This window comes from Callospermophilus lateralis, chromosome 12 (assembly GCF_048772815.1).
Source record: "Callospermophilus lateralis isolate mCalLat2 chromosome 12, mCalLat2.hap1, whole genome shotgun sequence".
Classification (NCBI taxonomy): Eukaryota; Metazoa; Chordata; class Mammalia; order Rodentia; family Sciuridae; genus Callospermophilus; species Callospermophilus lateralis.
In genome coordinates this window covers 32,468,729-32,488,758 of record NC_135316.1, presented here as the reverse complement: position 1 = coordinate 32,488,758, position 20,030 = coordinate 32,468,729, and the positions used below count along the sequence as shown (strand labels likewise).

The following is a 20,030-nucleotide window of genomic DNA, read 5'->3' as shown; positions in this document are numbered from 1 at the left end:
GTATACCATAAGTCTTCAGGAACAATAAAGGTTTATGTTTTATTGATTGCTTAGCATATTCAGTTCAATAATATTTATCAGGAATGTTCTATTAGGACAAAATTTTGGTATTTACTATGGGTTAGGAAGAAATACTTAATAATGAATTATTAAGTCTAAGTTTGTTTTTTCCAGAGGATCAATAACTTTTATGGTACAATCCAGTAGCAGAAATTATGTCTTTTCAACAGAAGTCTCAGCACAAGTGTTTTCTGCTTCCATTATTTTTGTGTGTGAGAATACCACATACAACTCTATCTCTAGCTGAGTGTTCTATTGAACATTATATTGAATATTTACAAACATATATGTCATTAATAAGGAAGAGAAAAATTATGAGATTTATATGAAAACCAATAGCTACAGTAAGCTAGCAAACACTTTTAAATGAGGAAAACATCTCAAGAAAATGTGATGTTGTTTCAGTTTAATCCAATATGAGTTTTAGTTTGCAGTTATTTGTGCCAAAATTGTTGAAGGTTCTTACTCCTGGACAAAAAGGCCTAACCTTAGTCAATTTGAAAGGCTTTACCTAACAGACCTTAGTGAAGAAAACTATCATTTCCAAGGCATATTTGTTACAGAGCCAATGAAATTATTACCATCCTGGGGGGAATTGCAACCTAGGACTCAGAGTCTTTCCTTGGAAACCCTATTGAGATCTCTTAATTGGGGAAAGAAGAGTACTTGAAGATTTGTCTCTATCAGGCCTCTACTTTTCCATTACTACTTTCTAACACACCAACCCCCCACCCCACACACATCCACACACTCCTAAACTGCAAGATCTAATTGCTCAGCCTCTCTGGACAGAAAAGTGATTCATAAGTCTTAGTGATCTATCTGATCCTTGACTCAAGACATTTCTTGGGGAAAAATTAGAACAGTGGTGGAATTAGCACTTAAATGATTGAAATCTTGACTGTAGGTTCAATACAATGGAACCTGCGAGCACGGCAACCAAAAGATCAGCTCAGCCCTAGAATGCACTTTTTGAGCCATTGTTGTCTACAAAAGAGAGAGAATAGCAACATCTCATATTAAGTATAGTAACTGAAAAATTTGGATTTCCTAGGTCAAAATGGGCAATAAATTATAGTAATCCCAAAACTAATTAGAACTGAAAATGACGAACCTGCAAAACAATTAACAACGGTGATTGGACATATGAATCATTTTAAACATTAGTTAAGTATGGTCTATAAAGATAGATAATAAATCTTATGACCTCAAAGTGCACATATTTTCTGTAGAAAGTCCATCAATCACCTAAGGCCTGAATATTTATATAAAAACTGTTTTGCGCACCTGGTGTGGTGGTGCATGTCTGTAATTCCAGGGGCTCAGGGAGGCTTAGGCAGGAGAATTGCAAGTTCAAAGCAAGCCTCAGCAAAAGGTGAAGTGATAAGCAACTCAGTGAGACCCGGTCTCTAAACAAAATACAAAATAGGGCTGGGGATTTGCCTTAGCAGTGGAGTGCCCCTGAGCTCAATGCCCAGTACCCAAAAACAAATAAAAAACTGTGTTGTGATTCCAACAAAAAAAAACAATTTTTCCACTTCTATCAAACAGTATGGTTATTTAGAACCAAATATTTTAAAATTATGTTTTAACTGATACACAAAAACATTTTTTTAAAGTACATATTAATGAGGTGCCACATAATGTTTCAGTACCTGTAATGGACTCATACTTATGAGTTGTAATTTTTTTAAAATTTTTCCTTCATCTATTGACAGAAGATTGCTTCATATGAACTTGGAGAAAAAAAATAGACCATCATCTACCTGTTAAATATATTCTATTAACCAGGATCTGACCCAAAATTCCCAATATTACAACAACACATGTACTTAACACCAAACAAGCAAAATATAATCAAATTGACTCTTTACAGGCCAAGTTAATAATTGGTTACATGAAATAAGCATTTTGGAGTACAACTTTAAGTTCAGGAAACTTCATTCCCCACTGGTGCCAAGAATCACTGTAAGAATACTCTGTTTCTCCTGATTAAGATTTGCCAATTTCTGCCTTCATAATAATTTCTATATAATTGAAAATGCCTTATATTCTTTAAAATTATTTCATGTCTCGAGCATGAAGGCCAACATTTGAACTTTCTCCTTTTCTTTAAATCCACAAATTAATAATTTGTCTTCTATCAGCTATTTACATAATACATTATATATGTATGTGTGTGTGTGTGTGTGTGTGTGTGTGTGTGTGTTTCCATGTATATGGAGCTGGAACCATATCAGACAGTGAGTATTTGTGTACACTTTGCCCTTCCTGTTAAACATGAATGAACTCCAAACATAAATTAACTACTTCCAACCAAGTGAGACAAATGAAGTTTTACAAGATACAGGCACTTTATGTTCCCAGTTTTAAAAATAAGCCAAGTGAAAAATACTTAATAAAAATAATTGGAACAGAGAAAGCTTTAGAAGTTCTATCGATAGTTCTAGTGACTTACACTCAAACTTAGACAGACACCATCAAACAAGCAAAACAAAAATAACTGTTGCTAATGGTCATATCTATAAAATGAAATCCAAATTACAACTGGAGAAAAACGGCCATCTGAATTCAACTTAAAGATATGCCAATAATGGGCACTGAATTTTGTGTATATCTAGGCAGGTGAGTAACATTTCAAAGCTTTGCAAGAGTGTATGGTTAGTAAGAAAAGCAAAAGGTGCTTTTATTCCACAGTATCTGATTAAACAAAACAAAGCAATTTACAAAAGAAAAGTACCAAATGATACTTTAAAATAAATAGTTCATCATTTTGATGAATATATACATGTTAAGTTTACTTCTTAGGGATTTAACTATCTAAAAGTGCATGTCACTATCCAGAGGTGCAGGAGCAAGTTCACATGAATAAAACTGTGTAGCTTCACTAGCTTCAGCTTCAGTCAATGGCTCCAGGTCAACAAGCTTACTTTGGGTTGGTTCTGGGTACAGGCTGCTATCCAAAAGCTCATCGACTTCTATGAGTTTATCTACAGAGGACATAACTTCTGATGATGATGTTGTACTCCCCTGTTCAACAGCAGAAGCAGGATTCCCATCAAGGAATGCAAGAAGTGAAAAGGCAGTGTACTGGATAAGCTGCTTATTTGGTTTAGACTTAAATTTTCTTCCTTCTTCTGAAACTGATTGAACTACATTGTTCTTGGTAGCTTCTAATCCTTTATTCTCAGATTTTCTATTATTGATGTAATCTGTGGGATTCATCTACACATAACTAGTGAAAAGATCAACCAGGAGATCTGGGTCTATGTTAAACTGTCTTCCTGACAGCATAGCTTGGAAGTCCTCTAAACTGCAATAAATACTGTCAAGATAATCCAACAGTTCAACCTTTCCCAAAAGATTAATGTTATCATTCAAAATGTAATTCATCATGGTCACAGGATCTTCTATGGTCAGACAGGATGAACCATTTAGCTGGACAGCACTAGACATGAGACTGTTGATGCCACCACTGCCTGAACCTAGGGATTTTCTGGCTGGTTCACTCAGATCTCCACTCTGAATGACAGGTGCATACTCATCATCATTGTCATCTTCAACAATGACAATATCAGGGTACTGGCTACAGTTGGAGGGATCAGATATAACATCCTCATTAGTTTCTGGAATAACTAGGATATTTTCTTCATCCACATTATCATCAGTAACATCATAAATAATGATGTCATCTGAAATCCACTCTCCTGTCTTTAAACTTTCAGTCCTACTGTGTGGAACTTTATGATAATGATTATCAACTGGTTCTTTATGTGCTGAAATAAATTCTTCTGGGCTCCATTAATGTTCAGAAGTAGAGGCCTTTTGCGCTTTAAACTCACAAGTTTGTTATTCTGAACCAATGTAACAATAAATTGGACAATCTTTGAAATAACTTGTTGCTGCTGTGCATGCTTGATTTTAATTCAGACACCTCGTTCCAAAGGGACTCATTCTCAAATTTTAATTCTAAAAGTCTGGACTCAGTTGTTTCCTGTTTTACTTGAACCTTCTGAGCACTACTTATAATTTTTGTTAAATCTTCCTGGCGAATTTTATTTTCTTCTGGGTTTGAAAATGAAAACTTCCTTTTAATGTTCTCCAACAAGTCATCCTGGCTTTGTTTAAAGAAAGGATGCTGAAATTCAAGAGGACCATCTCTTTCCTGCTGTACTATTCCAGAGTCAATATGTACTACTTTACGAAAACCATACTCTCTCCTTTGTGCCCTGTTGAAGTCGCTCTAAGGAGAGTCTTTTCTCTGGCATGGTAGAAACGACTTCATTTGGGAGCATTCAGCAGCTTGCAGAAATGTCCGTGTATACTGGAAAATCTGAAAACTTTTTTCCTCCAATTTGTCTTGACTTGGCAGGACAAAGGATCACTTTCACCAGTTGCATTTTGCCCCAAATTTTGTTCTCCTAGGTTCAAGCGTTCTCTTGAACTGGAAATCCAACAGTGTTTGCACTAGCTGCTTGAAACTTTATATATTCAATTAGTTCTCAGGGCGCACTCTCTCCTTTGTGCCCTGCTGAAGTCTTCCTAAGCAGAGGTGTTTCTCCGGAATGGCAGGAACAATTTCATTTGGGACCATTCAGCAGCTTCTCATGCTCTTCCTCCCTACCCCATTTTGAGTCACCCCTCCCCCATAGCAGAGAAGACATTCCACATTTGTTTTTTTGGGATTGGCTAACTTCACTTAGCATTATCTGCACTAATGCCATCCATTTCCCTGCAAATACCATGATCTTGTTATTTTTTAGTGCTAATATTCCATTGTGTATAAATGCCACATTTTTTTATCCATTCATCCAGTGAAGGAAATCTAGGTTGGCTCCACAGTCTAGCTATTGTGAATTGTGCTGCTGTAAAAATGGATATGGCTGTGTCCCTGTAGTATGCTGTTTTTAAGTCCTTTGGGTATAGACTGAGAAGAGGAATATCTGGGTCAAATGGTGATTCCATTCCGAGCTTCCCAAGGAATCTCCATACTGCTTTCCATATTGGCTGCATCAATTTGCAGTCCCACCAGCAATATATGAGTGTACCTTTTTTCCCCCACATCCTCGCCAGCACTTATTGTTGTTTCACTTCATAATGGCTGCCATTCTTACTGGAGTGAGATGGTCTCTTAGAGTAGTTTTAATTTGCATTTCTCTGATTGCTAGAGATGGTGAGCATTTTTTTGTATATTTGTTGATTGATGGTATATCCTCTTCTGAGAAGTGTCTATTCAGGTCCTTGGACCATTTGTTATTTGTTATCCTTGGGTTATTTGTTTGTTTGTTTGTTTTGGTGTTTAATTTTTTGGAGTTCTTTGTATACCCTAGAGATTAGAGTTCTATCTGATGTGTGAGGGGTAAAAATTTGTTCCCAGGAAGTAGGCTCCCTATTCACCTCACATACTATTTCTCTTGCTGAGAAAAAACTTTTTACCTTAAATTCGTCCCATTTGTTGATACTTGGTTTTAATTCTTGTGCTATAGGTGTCTTATTAAGGAACTTGAGGCCTAACCCCAGTGATGGAAATTAGGGCCAGCTCTTTCTTCTATTAGATGCAGAGTCTCTGGTTTGATTCCTAGATCTCTGGTCCATTTTGAGTTAATTTTTGTGCATAGTGAGAGATGGGGATTCAATTTCATTTGTTGCATATGGATTTCCAGTTTTCCAAGCACCATTTGTTGACGATGCTATCCTTTCTCCATTGCATGCTTCTAGCACCTTTGTCTAATATAAGGTAGTTGTAATTTTGTGAGTTGGTCTATCAGCCTTGGTGCCAGTACCATGCTGTTTTTGTTACTATTGCTCTGAAGTATAGTACACATCTGGTATAGTGATACCACCTGTTTCACTCTTCCTGCTTAGAATTGCATTAGCTATTCTGGGTCTCTTATTTTTCCATATGAATTTCATAGTTGTTTTTTTCTATTTCTGTGAGGAATGCCATTGGGATTTGACCAGAATTGCATTGAATCTGTAAAGTCCTTTTGGTAATATGGCCATTTTAATAATATTAATTCTGCCTATCCATGAGCAAGGTAGACTGCCAGATGGTATTTAAAAGAAAACAACAAGAACAATAACATTTTGCTCTCACCAGAAACTTATCTCGTAGGCAAAGACATGCATAGACTGAAAGCAAAAGGATACAGCAGGGGTTGGGGCGGGGGTTGGGAGGGATGACTAACATTCATATGGATCTTGTTAACAAGAAGAGGTTTCTATCCTCATATCAGATAAAGTGGACTTCAAGTTAAAGTTAATTTGAAGAGAATTACAGATTAATTACAGAATAAAGAAGGCCATTTCATGCTGGGGTTGTACTCAATGTTAGAGCGCTTGCCTTGCAGGGATGAGGCACCGTCTTTGATCCTCAAACCATATTTAAAAAATAAATAAAATGAAGGTATTGTGTTCATTTATAGCAAAAAGTATTTTTAAAAGAAGCCATTTTATGTCCCATTTACTGTTTATGTGACATAAATCAACAAGACATAACAATCTTAAGTACGCATGCCCCAAACAATGAGGCATCTACATACATCAAACAAGCCTTCACAATTTCAAGTTTCCAGTAGATTAAAATACAGTAATACTGGGTGACCCTTATATTGTTGTCTCACCACTCAATAGATCTTCCAAATAAAAAATAAAAAAGAAGCTATACAACTAAAAAATACAATTAATTATTTAGACTTAGCAGACATACATGGAATATTTCATTCATCAATAAATAAATACACTTTTTTTCTGAGGAGCACATTGATCCTCATTTAAAATAGACTATGTCTTAGGTAACAAATAAATGCTTCTAAATACTAAATATAGAGGTAAATCCTTCCATTTTACCAGAACATAGTGGGATAAAATTAGAAATAAAGATAAAGTTAAAAATATATTTATTATAACACCTGGAAACTAAATAATACACTGTTTAATTACCAATGGATAACAGAAAATAGCAGGGAAGTGATTTTAAAAAATACTTGAGATAAGTGAAAATAGTGACAAAATATAGTGGGACACTATATTTTGTTCTAAGAGGAAACTACATTGCATTGAGCTCATTCACTGAAAGAAAAGAAAGTCACCATATAAATTGCCTAGCATTATATCTCAAACATCTAAAAAATAAGAACAAAATTGCCGCAATCTGGCTGGGCACAATTCAGTAGCCACTTGTCAAAAGAAACCAACTTCACTTCCAGAACCACACACGCCAAACAAAACAGCTCCCCAGGAAAAACCCTCAGAGCCCAACTGCCACCACCGGCTTCCCACAAGCCACTCCCCCAACCCCCAGCCTCTCAACCTCCCACAATCCTCCTGCTCTTGAGGCCGATTGGCTGGGTCGCGTGGGCGAAGCCAAAAAAGTCCCCCAATGAGCAGCTCCGTGGCCTGAAAGGGCAGGGAAACAGCCCAATGAGCATCACCGCAGAGGAGCCAATCAGCTAGATGTTGCTGGGGCCACTGTGAGCCAATCATCAGCTGGTAGTCTGAAAGTTTGCTGGGGCCCCTTCGGCTGTGGCTCTCAACAAAAATAATACAAAAAACAGAAGACAGAAAAATAATTAAAATCAGAACCAAAATTAATGAAACAAAAAACATTCAAATAATCAATGAAACAAAGTTTTGTACTTTGAAAAAATAAAGTTGATAAATGTTTAGCCAAACTAACAAAGAAAAAAAGAAAGAAAATACAAATTATGAAAAATTGTGACAAAAAAGGAAAATCACCATGAATATCAGTGAAATATCGATGATAATCAGAAACTACTTTGAAAATCTATACTAAAAAGAAAACTATGACATTGATAACTTTTTAGACATATGATCTACCCAAATTGAAGTAGCAGGACATAGAAAATTTCAACAGATCAATTTCAAGCAATGAAATTGAAGATGTCATAAAAAGCCTACCAACAAAGAGAATCCCAGGACAAGACCAATACTCAGCCAAGTTCTACCAGTCTTTCCAAGAATTTACACCAATATTGCTCAAACTCTCCCATAAAATAGAAAAGGAGGGAACCTTCCAAACTCATTCTGTAAAGCTAGTATGACCTTGATACCAAAACCAACAAAGACATCTCAAGGAAAAGAAACTTCAGACTAATATTCCTGATGACCATACATGCAGAAATTCTTGATAAAGTACTGGCAAATTGTATACAAAAACATATTAAAAGGATATTGCACCATGATCAAGAAGGGTTTGTCCTAGGAATGCAGGGTTGTTTCAACATACAAAAACCAATCATAAAATTCACCCCATGAATACACTTAAAGAGAGCAACCAAATCATATTGATACAAGGTGTTATCTGTGCTATGTGCCATTAAACACATATTTGATTTATGAATCTTCTGTTCCAGGCATTTTTACCAGTCATGATATTTACTCTCACACTTATTCACTTATTAAAGTGAATTTCCCATTCAAAAGTACAAAAAAAAGAAAGAAGCAGTTGTTATAATAGTGTGTGTGATGGATATAACTGGAATTGGATATATTTTAACTGAGTTTTGAAATGTTTATAGAAATTTGAAAATTAATCCATACCTAAAATGTGACATGCAATTACCTAAAGTCTGGATACTATTTTATCTCCATTTCCTCCTGAGAAAGGATATCGACTATAGCTTTTATTAAGAAACCAAGCATAGAAATTTCATATGCACATAGAAATTTATCAGGAAATGAGATTTTAGCAAATGGAGTGCTGATGAATCTACAAGGAGATAATTATGAAAATATTAGCCAATGAAATACATGGATTTTGTTTGCTTATGGAAGTGCCAAATCCTGCTCTCTTAGATCCTACCATATTGATTCTGTTTGAAGCTGATACTCTTCTAACAATCTAGCATATTTTCTGCTGGCTCATGCTGCCATATTTTCACGTTTGTTTTGTAATACTCTATTCCTTTCAGTACACTTCATGTCCACTCTCCAGAACAACTTTCTATAAATTCAAGTTGCCTGAGATAATTAATAGAAGATACCTGGCTCTTGCTTGATGTTCATTTGTATTTCCCCATCCATAAGCATCTTCACAGAATATGCATGCTTTTCACCTGCATGTAAAATGAACTTGTTCCTGCTACTAAAATTTTTAAGTGTAGAGCAATATTTATTGCATCCATAATGCATGTTATGGATTACTGTATTTGCACAATGTGTCATTTGTAAATGGAGCAGAGAATTCTAGTTCTCTACTTTTGATCTGGGCATACTGTGTTGTATTTATCAAAATCCCTAGTACTTAGTTCTGATGAAAGATTCAGTTTTCTACACAGGAAAATGTGAAGATGTGACATGTTCCACTGCCAGGCATGGCCAAACAAATATCTGTACTACTAATTTCTTTTTGTTTTTATAGCCAGAGTTTCTCTGAAAGCGCTATATTTATGATGACAAAGTTTGTGGAGACAAGTGCATGGAGTACTGCATACATGGCATACATTAAGGCTGTCTGAGTGGGAAACCATTCCCCCATGCTAGGCATGTGAATGGCAAACCTCTTACCCTGTAAACACAGCCCCAGGTGTGAGGCCATGTGTTGTAGTCCCTGAGCTTGCTCCATTACCAACTTCTTGATTGGTAACTGCAGGGACAGTTGGCCAGCAATTGTATTGGTGGCTCTTGTAATCTGCTTAGCTACTGCCTGATTATACATACATGGTAACTGCACAATAAAATTAGACCTACTTCCTGCTTGGTCTCTGGAGGTCTTGATTAGCAACTCTGCAGCCACACTCTCCTCTATCCTATTCCAAGGACCTCCTCACTGAACAAGAGAAAGCCTATGAAAAATTTATCTTCCAACTCAGTCCATGAATCATGAATTATATAACATGGAGGACAATTATAATATCCACCTGTGCTTCTACTCTGAATTTTTACTTAAGAAAGATTCCTCTTGATCATTTTTATTTCCTGGGCTGCTCTAATAAAACCATAGTGCAATGTTTTGTTTTGTCTTGTCTTTGAGAGGCAAATAATCTGAACTGATACATAATCAGATGATTATGATAGATTTAAATGTGTCTCTTCCTACACTATTTTTCTGTTTGATGTGTGTGTTTCATTTGTAAACACATGGATATGGATAGGTGTATGTGTTTTGCATTTCTCAGATTATGATCTATAACATCTTGAACATGTATTGATTTTATTGAAGTTGAATAAAGATAATCTCACTCTCCAAGCCTTTCTATGGGACCATCAGGAAATGCCAATGCCCCAGAGTTTGTTGGAAATTACAGATTAAATACTCAAACTTTTACTTAATGTATAAGATTGTCCTCCATAATTTGCAAAATTTCCTTTTGAAATGATGCTGTTGGCCCTGATCTATCCACCAGCATCACTGAACAATGCTTCAGTCTCAGAGGAGTGGTTTGTCTACTGTTAAACTCAGTATTGACCAATACTATTTCATTTCCCATAAAAAGCCAAATATTATCTCCTCACATTAGCCACCACAGTTAAACAATGTTTGTGAGTGCCTGTGTATGTGTCATTTTTTCTTTACATTTTACTAAGAACCTCACATTTTCCATCTAACAAAACAATTGGTATCTGCTCCTAAATATATAATCTTTATATGATTTTACATTCATCGCTACATAACCTATATAAAGAGTATATTTTTCCAATGTTCCTTCATGTCTAGGATCCACTTTCATCTTCATTAAAAGGAATAAGAATATTAGAAATTGTATGCCATCATTTATTTTCTAAATTCCTGTAGAAGAATTATAATAAAAAGAAAATGTAATTGTTAAAGAAAATTAGCCTAGACCCACCACTATGTCTTTGACATAAATATGGTGTGTAGGTGGTCTAAGCCCAAAGTCAGAGAAGAGACATGGATCATCTAAATCTCTTTTCTCTCTGTTTGAGCCCTCAGGAACTGTATATCAAAATATCCCTTTCTCCCTTCTTCCCTTCTTCAGTAGTTTCTCTTGCTCTTTTTCTCCATATCTTCTATCCTCCTCTGCAACTAACTTAAAATTTTCTCTTCTCCCTTTTCCAAAGGCAGTTTCTGGTTATCATAGAAGTTTCTGGTCACCCATAAAAGCTGCCAACACATACCCATTGACTTTTTTTTTACACACTTGGAGGTGAAAGTTTTTTGAGATATTTTTTCTTTTTCTTTTGTTTTGTTATGGGCCCCTGAGACTCTGTGTCATGTAAGAAATGTTTCTCCTATGGGAACATCCTGTCTCTGTACCCATCAAGAGTCACTTAGCATAGAATGTTTAGGAACACAAAATGACAATTCTTATACAATGGAATTGTTCTCTTTCTGGTTCTCATTGTTTTGGACAATGTACCCTGTCAGAGAATGATTGTCTAAACATCAGTAACTACTCTTTAACTTGTACTTAACTAAGGTCATTTTGACCCATTTTCTCCTTCTGCTTATGGTTTTAGATCTCATGATGTTTGTTTAAGGTTTTGAATCATAGTAACAGCCACTTATAATTAATGTGATTTTGGACTATAAATGTGTACCCTAACTCTTGGAGGGGCTAAAAGGGTGTAGACTTGCAGCCTGCCCCTTGGCTTGCCAGATGATTGGCTGGTGAAGAAAAATGGTTCTGTCTTTTGCTTTAAGAGCTACTCGGTGATTGATTGCAATCTCACCATAGCATTTTGGAGGTCCCAGCAAGATGATGGGGCTTTGACTCCATGGGAATCTTAGATCCTCTGAAGGAGAGAAAGACACCACCCTCCCTTTCTAGTTGTGGGAGCTTTCTGCTTTGCAAAGGTTGGGATCTGCAGTGACCAATGATGAGCCCACCCATGAAAGAATTTATGATGTGGCTCACGCCTGTAATTCCAAAGTCTTATGTGGCTCATACCTGTAAATCCAGAAGCTTTGAAGGAAGACAAAACTACATGTGTTGGAAGGTAGCTTTGTTCCTTCCATTTGACTTGATTGTAATTCCTTAGTCATTCTGAGCACCTGATTGTAAATCTTTCAAGATGTATCAGGGGCTCTCCTCTGGGGGTGTATCAAGTGCTTGATTGTAAATCTTTCAAAGAATATCAAGTGCTTTATTGTAATGCCTAAGGTATATCAAGTGACCAGAAACCTCACAAGGCTCAGGTTAAGAACCAGTGAACTGCAATAAATAGACCATGACAGCAGTCTGGAGACTGGGATCCAGTAGAGGAAAGAGAGAGTGTTTGTCTTGATTTTTTCTTATCTTGTTTGTTATTTGTCCCTTATTTGTTTGTTTGTGTTAATCTCTACCTTGGTTTGTTTCTAATGGTTTTTTTTTTTCAAATTTTTGCTCTAGGAAGAAACTTTCCTTTTATTTTGACAGATTTGACCCGTCAGCCACTTGGTGACCCACCACCCTCAAACTCAAGTCACACTCAGTGCCCTGTTGAATTCTTTTTTTTTTTTTTAAAGAGAGAGTGAGAGAGGGAGAGAGAGAGAGAATTTTAATATTTATTTTTTAGTTATCGGCGGACACAACATCCTTGTTTGTATGTGGTGCTGAGAATCGAACCCAGGCCGCACGCATGCCAGGCGAGCGCGCTACCGCTTGAGCCACATCCCCAGCCCTGAATTCTTTTTTTTTAACCTTACTTTTATTTCTGCCTGTTGTTTTAATTGTTAGCCTTGTCATGGAAAGGGGGGAATGTAAATTTTTAAGATTTCCAAAGTCATCAGAAATGTCAACACAATATTTAGTTAAGTTACTTAATGTCATTTGATTTTTGTAAAATATCTTTTTATTGGCATGATCTCTTTATATTAGCTTACATTGATTAAGCCTACCTGTATAGAAAGTTAGGAAGATCTGTAGGCCTTAAACTGACTAAAAACTCTGACTCTGGCAGTTTCTCTTGATAGGTATCAGGCATTTCTTTATAAGAATATCTCTTGTCATGTCCTAAGAATCTCTCTTGTCACCTCCAGTCTTATTTATTCTAGGAGGACTAATGCAAGTGTACATCTTAACTTACATCAAAATAACTATTGTTTTTTTACATGCCCAGTAATGGCTATGTTTTGACTTTTAACTATTTTTGCTAGGTGTTTAAAATCAAGCTGGTCAAATTGACCTTGCTTCTACCCATTGTTAACAATCACCTGAGTTCTCTTGGGGGGCTCACTCTTGGGGAACTTGCGAGCAGCACTTTAGCTTCACTAGTGCCATCTGTGTTAGGATGGGTCAAGGTTTCACTGACATGTGGCTTCCTTGGAAGCATCAGAGATGTCTCCCCTTTCCAGTGACCCTCCTCATGATCCTCCTCTTTTGCAGTATGTTCACTGATTGGCTGTCTTTTTAGGGTCCAGTACTAAAAAATTGCTAAAGCTCAACATCTAAGTTGATGTGTTTTATATATTAAAATTTCTGTCACTAATATGAACTTTCAAATTTCACATCTGATACCAAAATTAGAGAGAGGTGATATGTATTTAACAAAAGAAAATTTTCTGTGTCTAGTGATACAGAATTATTCAATCTCACCAACGGTGAGAATGGCAGTACCAGAGAACATGGAGCTCAGAAACATTAGCTTGACCATAAAATTCAGAATTGATTTTAATAGTCTCTTATATGAATATGGTAAAATTTTGTTATAAGTACTGACTTTATGTGTACATAAAAACAGACAAAGAAGTATAGAAATTATAATTAGAAAAAAGAATGTAAATTTTCAAGAATTTTAAAAGTAGAAATACCATGAGAGTGGACAGAGTAAAGCATAACATGTTAATTTTTAAATTTCTAATGTCAGGATTTAATTTATAGTTAGAATGAAACTTAACACTATACCTATTTCAGTATTTTAAATCTGTATTCTAAACTACTGGGGAGATTTTAAGTATATTTTTAAGAGAGAGAGAGAAAATTTTTTAATATTTATTTTTTAGTTTTCGGTGGACACAAGATCTTTATTTTACTTTTATGTGGTGCTGAGGATTGAACCAAGCACCTTGCACATGACAGGTGGGCGCGCTACCGCTTGAGCCACATCCCTAGCCCCAGATTTTAAGTATTAATAAACTAGTGTCCATGAAACATTTGAAGTCCAACAAAACTAATCTCAGATTCCTTTTTTTTAAATTGTTGATGGGCTTTTATTAAAATTTCTTCATATGTGGTGCTAAGGATCAAACCCAGTGCCTCACACATGCTAAGCAAGTGCTCTACCACTAAGCCACAATCCCAGCCCCTCAGATTCATTTTTCTGATATGTTTAATAATTATTAAATTTTATGATTTAGATATAGTATGATTCAATTTTTGAACAAATATAAAAAGAATATAGAAAGATTTTAAATTGGAAAAAACAATAGAACATAAAAAAGAACAACTTTCAGATTTTAGAAATGTTGGTTGTGAAGAAGAAACAAGTAAAAATTTAATAAGGAGGCTTTTTCAAGATGGCAGAATAAAGAATGTTGCTTTTCTGGCTTTCTATGAAATGAAACCAAGAAAGCAGACAGGGAGCTTCTTAGCAAGGTGAGTGAAAAGCAACAACAAAAAAGTAGAGGAGTTCACAGGAATTCAAAACTGGACATTCAAAGCAGATCAGGAGCTCAGGATATTGAATATAGTGAAAAAGAAGGAGGAAGAGGAGGAGGAGGAGGAGGAGAAGGAAGAAGAGAAATTCTCAGCCACACAGCCACTGCCACAGTGGTTCCTCTGAGAGCATAGTAAAGAGATAAGAGAATTAAAGGAAAAAGCATTTTGGAGAGGCCCAAGGCATGTCTGGGTACAGAGCATTTAGAGATCAAGGACATTGCCTGGGAAACCTGAAAGATAAACTGCAGAGTATCCATGTGAGGAAAAAGAAGTTGCCATGTCTCCAATGAAGCAGGTGGAGAAAAAGGAAAGAAAAAAATTTTCAGCAGTCATATGGGGACTGGCAGCAGAGGGGGCCAGTTCCTGGAAAAAACAACTGAGTGTGCCCAAAATATAGACACAGTAAACACGCATTGCACAACATAGTGTGCTTTAATGACCAGGAAAAAAATCAAACTTGGAGGGAGGCTTACACAGGGAACAACTGAATATGGAAACCCAGTGGGTTCTACCCCATATCCTCTTCCAATCTGACACTGCTTGAAGGGCAGGGGTGGGAGAGATTGTTTGGAGACTAAACCTGAGGCCAGAAAATGTGGGTCTGAAGTTGGTGTAGGAGACTGAGAACTGTGTCCCACACCACATGAGTGAAACCCAAAGGAGATTGCTGAGGTACATTCTTCCAGCATGAACCATCAAGTACTGAGATGCAATGATTTAAAATCTCAAGATTTTAAAAATTTTTATTTCATATATATATTTTTTAAAGAGAGTGTGTGTGTGTGTGTGTGTGTGTGAGAGAGAGAGAGAGAGAGAGGGAGAGAGAGAGAATTTTTTAATATTTATTTATTTTTTTAGTTTTCGGTGGACACAACATCTTTGTTTGTATGTGGTGCTGAGGATCGAACCCGGGCCACATGCATGCCAGGCGAGCACGCTACTGCTTGAGTCACATCCCCAGCCCTCATATATATTTTTTATCCTGTTTTCCTTGATTGTTTTATTCTGCTAACAGCCAAACTCTCTTGTTCTCCCTTTCACTCTTCCTTTAATTTTTTACTCCTCCTTCTCTCCTCCTCCCTCATAATCATCACATCCTATATCACTTCTGTTCTCACCCTGCCCACCATTTGAAATTATAAACTCTTTTTGTAAAATTGCTATTTTTATGTAGACAATAACATATCATTTCTGTTTATTATGATAATTAACATTGTAGGTGTGATAATAAAAATTATTTGGCTTGCTGAATATTATTTGCATTGGTTGTTATTATTTGTCTCCCCCTAAATAGTGGGGTCCCTAGAAACCTTCAGGGACACTATAAGATCACAAGATAAAGACTCCACTGCCTCATATCTATACTGTTAGATGGATAGACACACAAAAAACATGAAAAAATGGAATAAATTTCCCCAAACAAACCAAGATACTCCAATAATAGAATTCATTGACACCACAGTGGAAGAAATACCAAAGAAAGAGTTTAGAATGTACATAGTTAAACTGTCTGCAAAGTAATTAAAGGTATAAGAAATGAAATCAGAGAGAAAACACAGGAAGTGAAAGATCACTTCAATAATGAGGAAGAGATTCTGAAAAAAATAAGCAGAAATCCTCAAAATGAAGAAAAAATAAACAAAATTAAATATTCAATAGAAAGTATCACCAACAGACTAGACCACTTGGAAGACAGAACCTTAGGCAATGAAGACAAAATATATAATCTTGAAAATAGAGTTGACCACGGAGAGATGTTAAGAAACCATGAACAGAACTTCTAAGAACTATGGGATAACATGAAAAGATCAAATTTAAGATTTATTGGGACAGATGAAAGCATGGAGATATAAACCAAAGGAATGCACAATCTTTTCTATGAAATAATATCAGGAAAATTCTAAAACCTAAAGAATGAAATGGAAAATCAAATACAAGAGGCATAAAGAATCCCAAATGTACAAAACTACAACAGACCCACACCAAGGCACATTATAATGAAAATGCCAAACATTCAGAATAAGGATAGAATTTTGAAGGCCATAAGAGAAAAATATCAGATATAGGGGAAAAAATTACAGATCTCAGTTGATTTCTCAATTCACACTCTGGAATAACATATATATCAAGCTCTGAAAGAAAATGGATACCAACCAAGAATCCAGTATCCTGCAAAATTGAGCTTCATATTTGAAGATGAAATAAAAGCCTTCCATGATAAATAAAAAATAAAAGAATTTGCAACTAGAAATACTGAATTACAGAACATTCTCAACAAATTATTAGAAGCTAAAGTGAAAAAAATAGTGAAAAGCAGCAAAGGGAGCAAGTACACTAAAGGAATAATCAATCAAATGAGAAACTAATTCAAATTAAAAACTAAAAATAAACCAAAATGACCGGGAATACACATCATATCTCAATAATAACCTTGAGAATTAATGGTCTAAACTCATCCATCAAAAGGCATAGACTGACATATTGGATTAAAAAACAAGACCCAAAAATATGCTGTCTCCAAAAGACTCACATCATGGGCAAACACATCCATAGACTGAAGGTAGAAGGGTGGAAAAAAACATATCACTCACAGACGAATCACATAAGCAAGCAGGACTTTTTATCCTCATATCTGATAAAGTGCACTTTAAGCTAATTAGAAGGGACAAAAAATTCATTTCATACTGTTTAGGGGAATCATACACCAACAAGGCATAACAATAATAAATATTTATGCTCTAAACAATGGAGCATCTATGTACATCAAACAAACCCTTCTCAATTTCAAGAATCAAATAGACCACAACACAATAATATTGGGTATCTTCAACATGCCTCTGTCAGAACTAGATAGATCCCCCAAACAAAACTAAATAAAAAAGATATAGAATTAAAAATTATAATTTATAATTTAGACTTAACAGACATTTATAGAATATTCCACCCATTAATGACTGAATACATTTTCTTCCCAGCAACTCACAGATCCTTCTCTTATATAAATCATGTTATGTAAGTTATCTCATATGTTGGCATACAATTGTGATGTTACATTAGTATATTTTTAGCATCAGTAGGGTTGTTTTCATAGCTCCCTTTCCACTGATATTAATTTTTGTGTGCTTGCTTTTTTCCTTGATTAGACCTTTTTTATAAAATTTTAAATGTATTATTTCTTCTCTATTTCATACATTTCTGCTTCTACTCTTATTTTTTCCTTCCTATTACATAATATGAAAATAACTTGATTGTTATTCTAGCTACTTTTTGATACAAGTACTTTAAGTTATAAATGTTTGTCTGAATCCTGTTTCATCACAGAAATCCTAATATTTTAAGCTTTTATTATCACTTAATTTAAAGCACTTTTATTTACTTTTCTTGTGCTTTCTTCCTTGACCTCTGAGATATTTATAAGTGTTCTATTTAATTTTGAAATAGTTGACATGTGGGGGGTGGGGTTCTATATATATTAAGGTTATTGATTTCTGTATAATAAATCATGAAGGAAACACAGTCTGAATTATTTCAATTTTTAAAAAAGTAATGGAAATGCTTTTTATATTGATTTTACGGAATATGTACATGTCAAAACTGATCAAATTTCCTACTTCATATATATGCATTTTATTGTACTTCAATTTTACCCCAATAAAATTATGGTGGGAAAAATGCACAAAGCTGGGTAATGAACAAAAAAGAAAAGAAAGGTTATGAGTGGCCAAAATAAAAGTTAATAAGATAATGCAACTGCATTTATCTACATACATTTACTCAGGTTCATATTGATGAATATTTAGTGTCATTGAAATAAACACAGAGAATGGTGAATGTTGTGGTCCTTATTTGTGTGTCCCCAAATTCCCAAATTCATATGTTGAAACCTGATCACCAAGTAGGATGGTATTGGGAGTTGGAGACTTTTGGAGCTGGTGAGCAATGAGCACTGTCCTCAGAGATGAGATTAGTGTTCTTTTGATAGATGTAAATGCATGATTATTATGCCTTCTACCATGTAAAGACATGGCTGGACTGTGTCACTTATGAAACAAAAAGTTCACCCTTACCAGAACTAACCTCTCAGCATCTTGAATTTGAACTTTTTAGCCTCCAGAATGCTAATAAATGTTCGTAATTTGTAAGACAGCTGGTTTTATATTTATAATAGCAGCTATGACATGCTAAAATAATTAGAGAGATGATATTAAATATACTTCATCCTCCTGCATAAAACAAAATACCATCTTCTAAGAAATAAAAGAGTATGGGATACTGTGATTGTGGCCATCTTGGTATATGACCCCATTGAAAATCAAATGGAGACAAATACAACACTTACTTAACATCAGAAGAGGTATGGTCATGAGTAGACAGATTCCTTTCTGACTTTCTCTATAGTGTGGAACAGTTGAAAATTACTCAAAATAAAATTCAAAATGAGTAGAGATAAAGGTATCAAAAAGAGCTGGTGAACAGCTTGGGCACTACAGAGGAAGGTTTGTTTGACTTACTTGAGACACTTTTAATTGCTTCTTTAGTGAAAGGCAAATTATAGCATTAATTTATTCTGGAAAATAATCAGAGTATATTATAATCTTTGGTTTTTAAAAAATGTCTTATTTAATAAAGAACACTGAGCAATTTTACTAATTATGGTAAAAATTACAATTTTTAATGAAGGATAAGAAGACCTTTGGTAAAAATATATAATGAAACTACAAAAATGTGTTTAAGGCTTGTAAAGAATAATAATAAAGAGTAGACAGAGAGACAAGGTGCAGAGGCAGGGAAAGTAGCAGAGTGACTCTTTGTCCATGTGGCTACATTTATTTATAACAATAGTTTACATTAGGTCATTAGTACCACACAATTGTTTAGAGTATCAGTAAGTTTGCTTATTCTACAATTACACTTAATAGTTACAATATGCAAAATTAGGAGCTTTGTGCAGTTCTCAAGAAGGTCCATTGTCTGAAGTTACTGTTAGGTGGGCAGCTCCAGGAGTTACGTGCCTAAGATTAAGGTCAAAGCTGAAAAGATTCTAGCATGGAGGGCATTACCATAGCAACTGGGCATCCTATGCCTTTGCACAGAAACTCCAGGCACCAAGCATGCCACAGCCATGAAGTCATCAGGGACCCCAGTCCCAAACACAGAACCCCTACAAAGGTTGGCATTATAAAATTCCTTTCATGAGCATTTACCCTCAAGTGCATTGATGGTGGCAGGAATGCACCATTTAATGTAAATTATAGTCTTTTGCAATATTTATAAATTGGATCTCATAAATTACTGTATTGTTTTTGCATGTTTTGAAAGCAACCAAAGTTTTGTTTCCATTGTGTTACCCCCAAAATTGTAACCTGACATTTTGTGTATTCCCATCAAAAGGGACTCTCTCAATTAGCT

At 35.3% G+C, this 20,030-nt stretch overlaps 1 pseudogene; it reads right to left on the bottom strand.

Moving 5' to 3' along the window:
* Window positions 1-2,880: 2,880 nt before the first annotated feature.
* The window catches only part of LOC143642383 (heat shock factor protein 2 pseudogene), a 30,770-nt pseudogene continuing 13,620 nt past the window's right edge, over window positions 2,881-20,030 (bottom strand).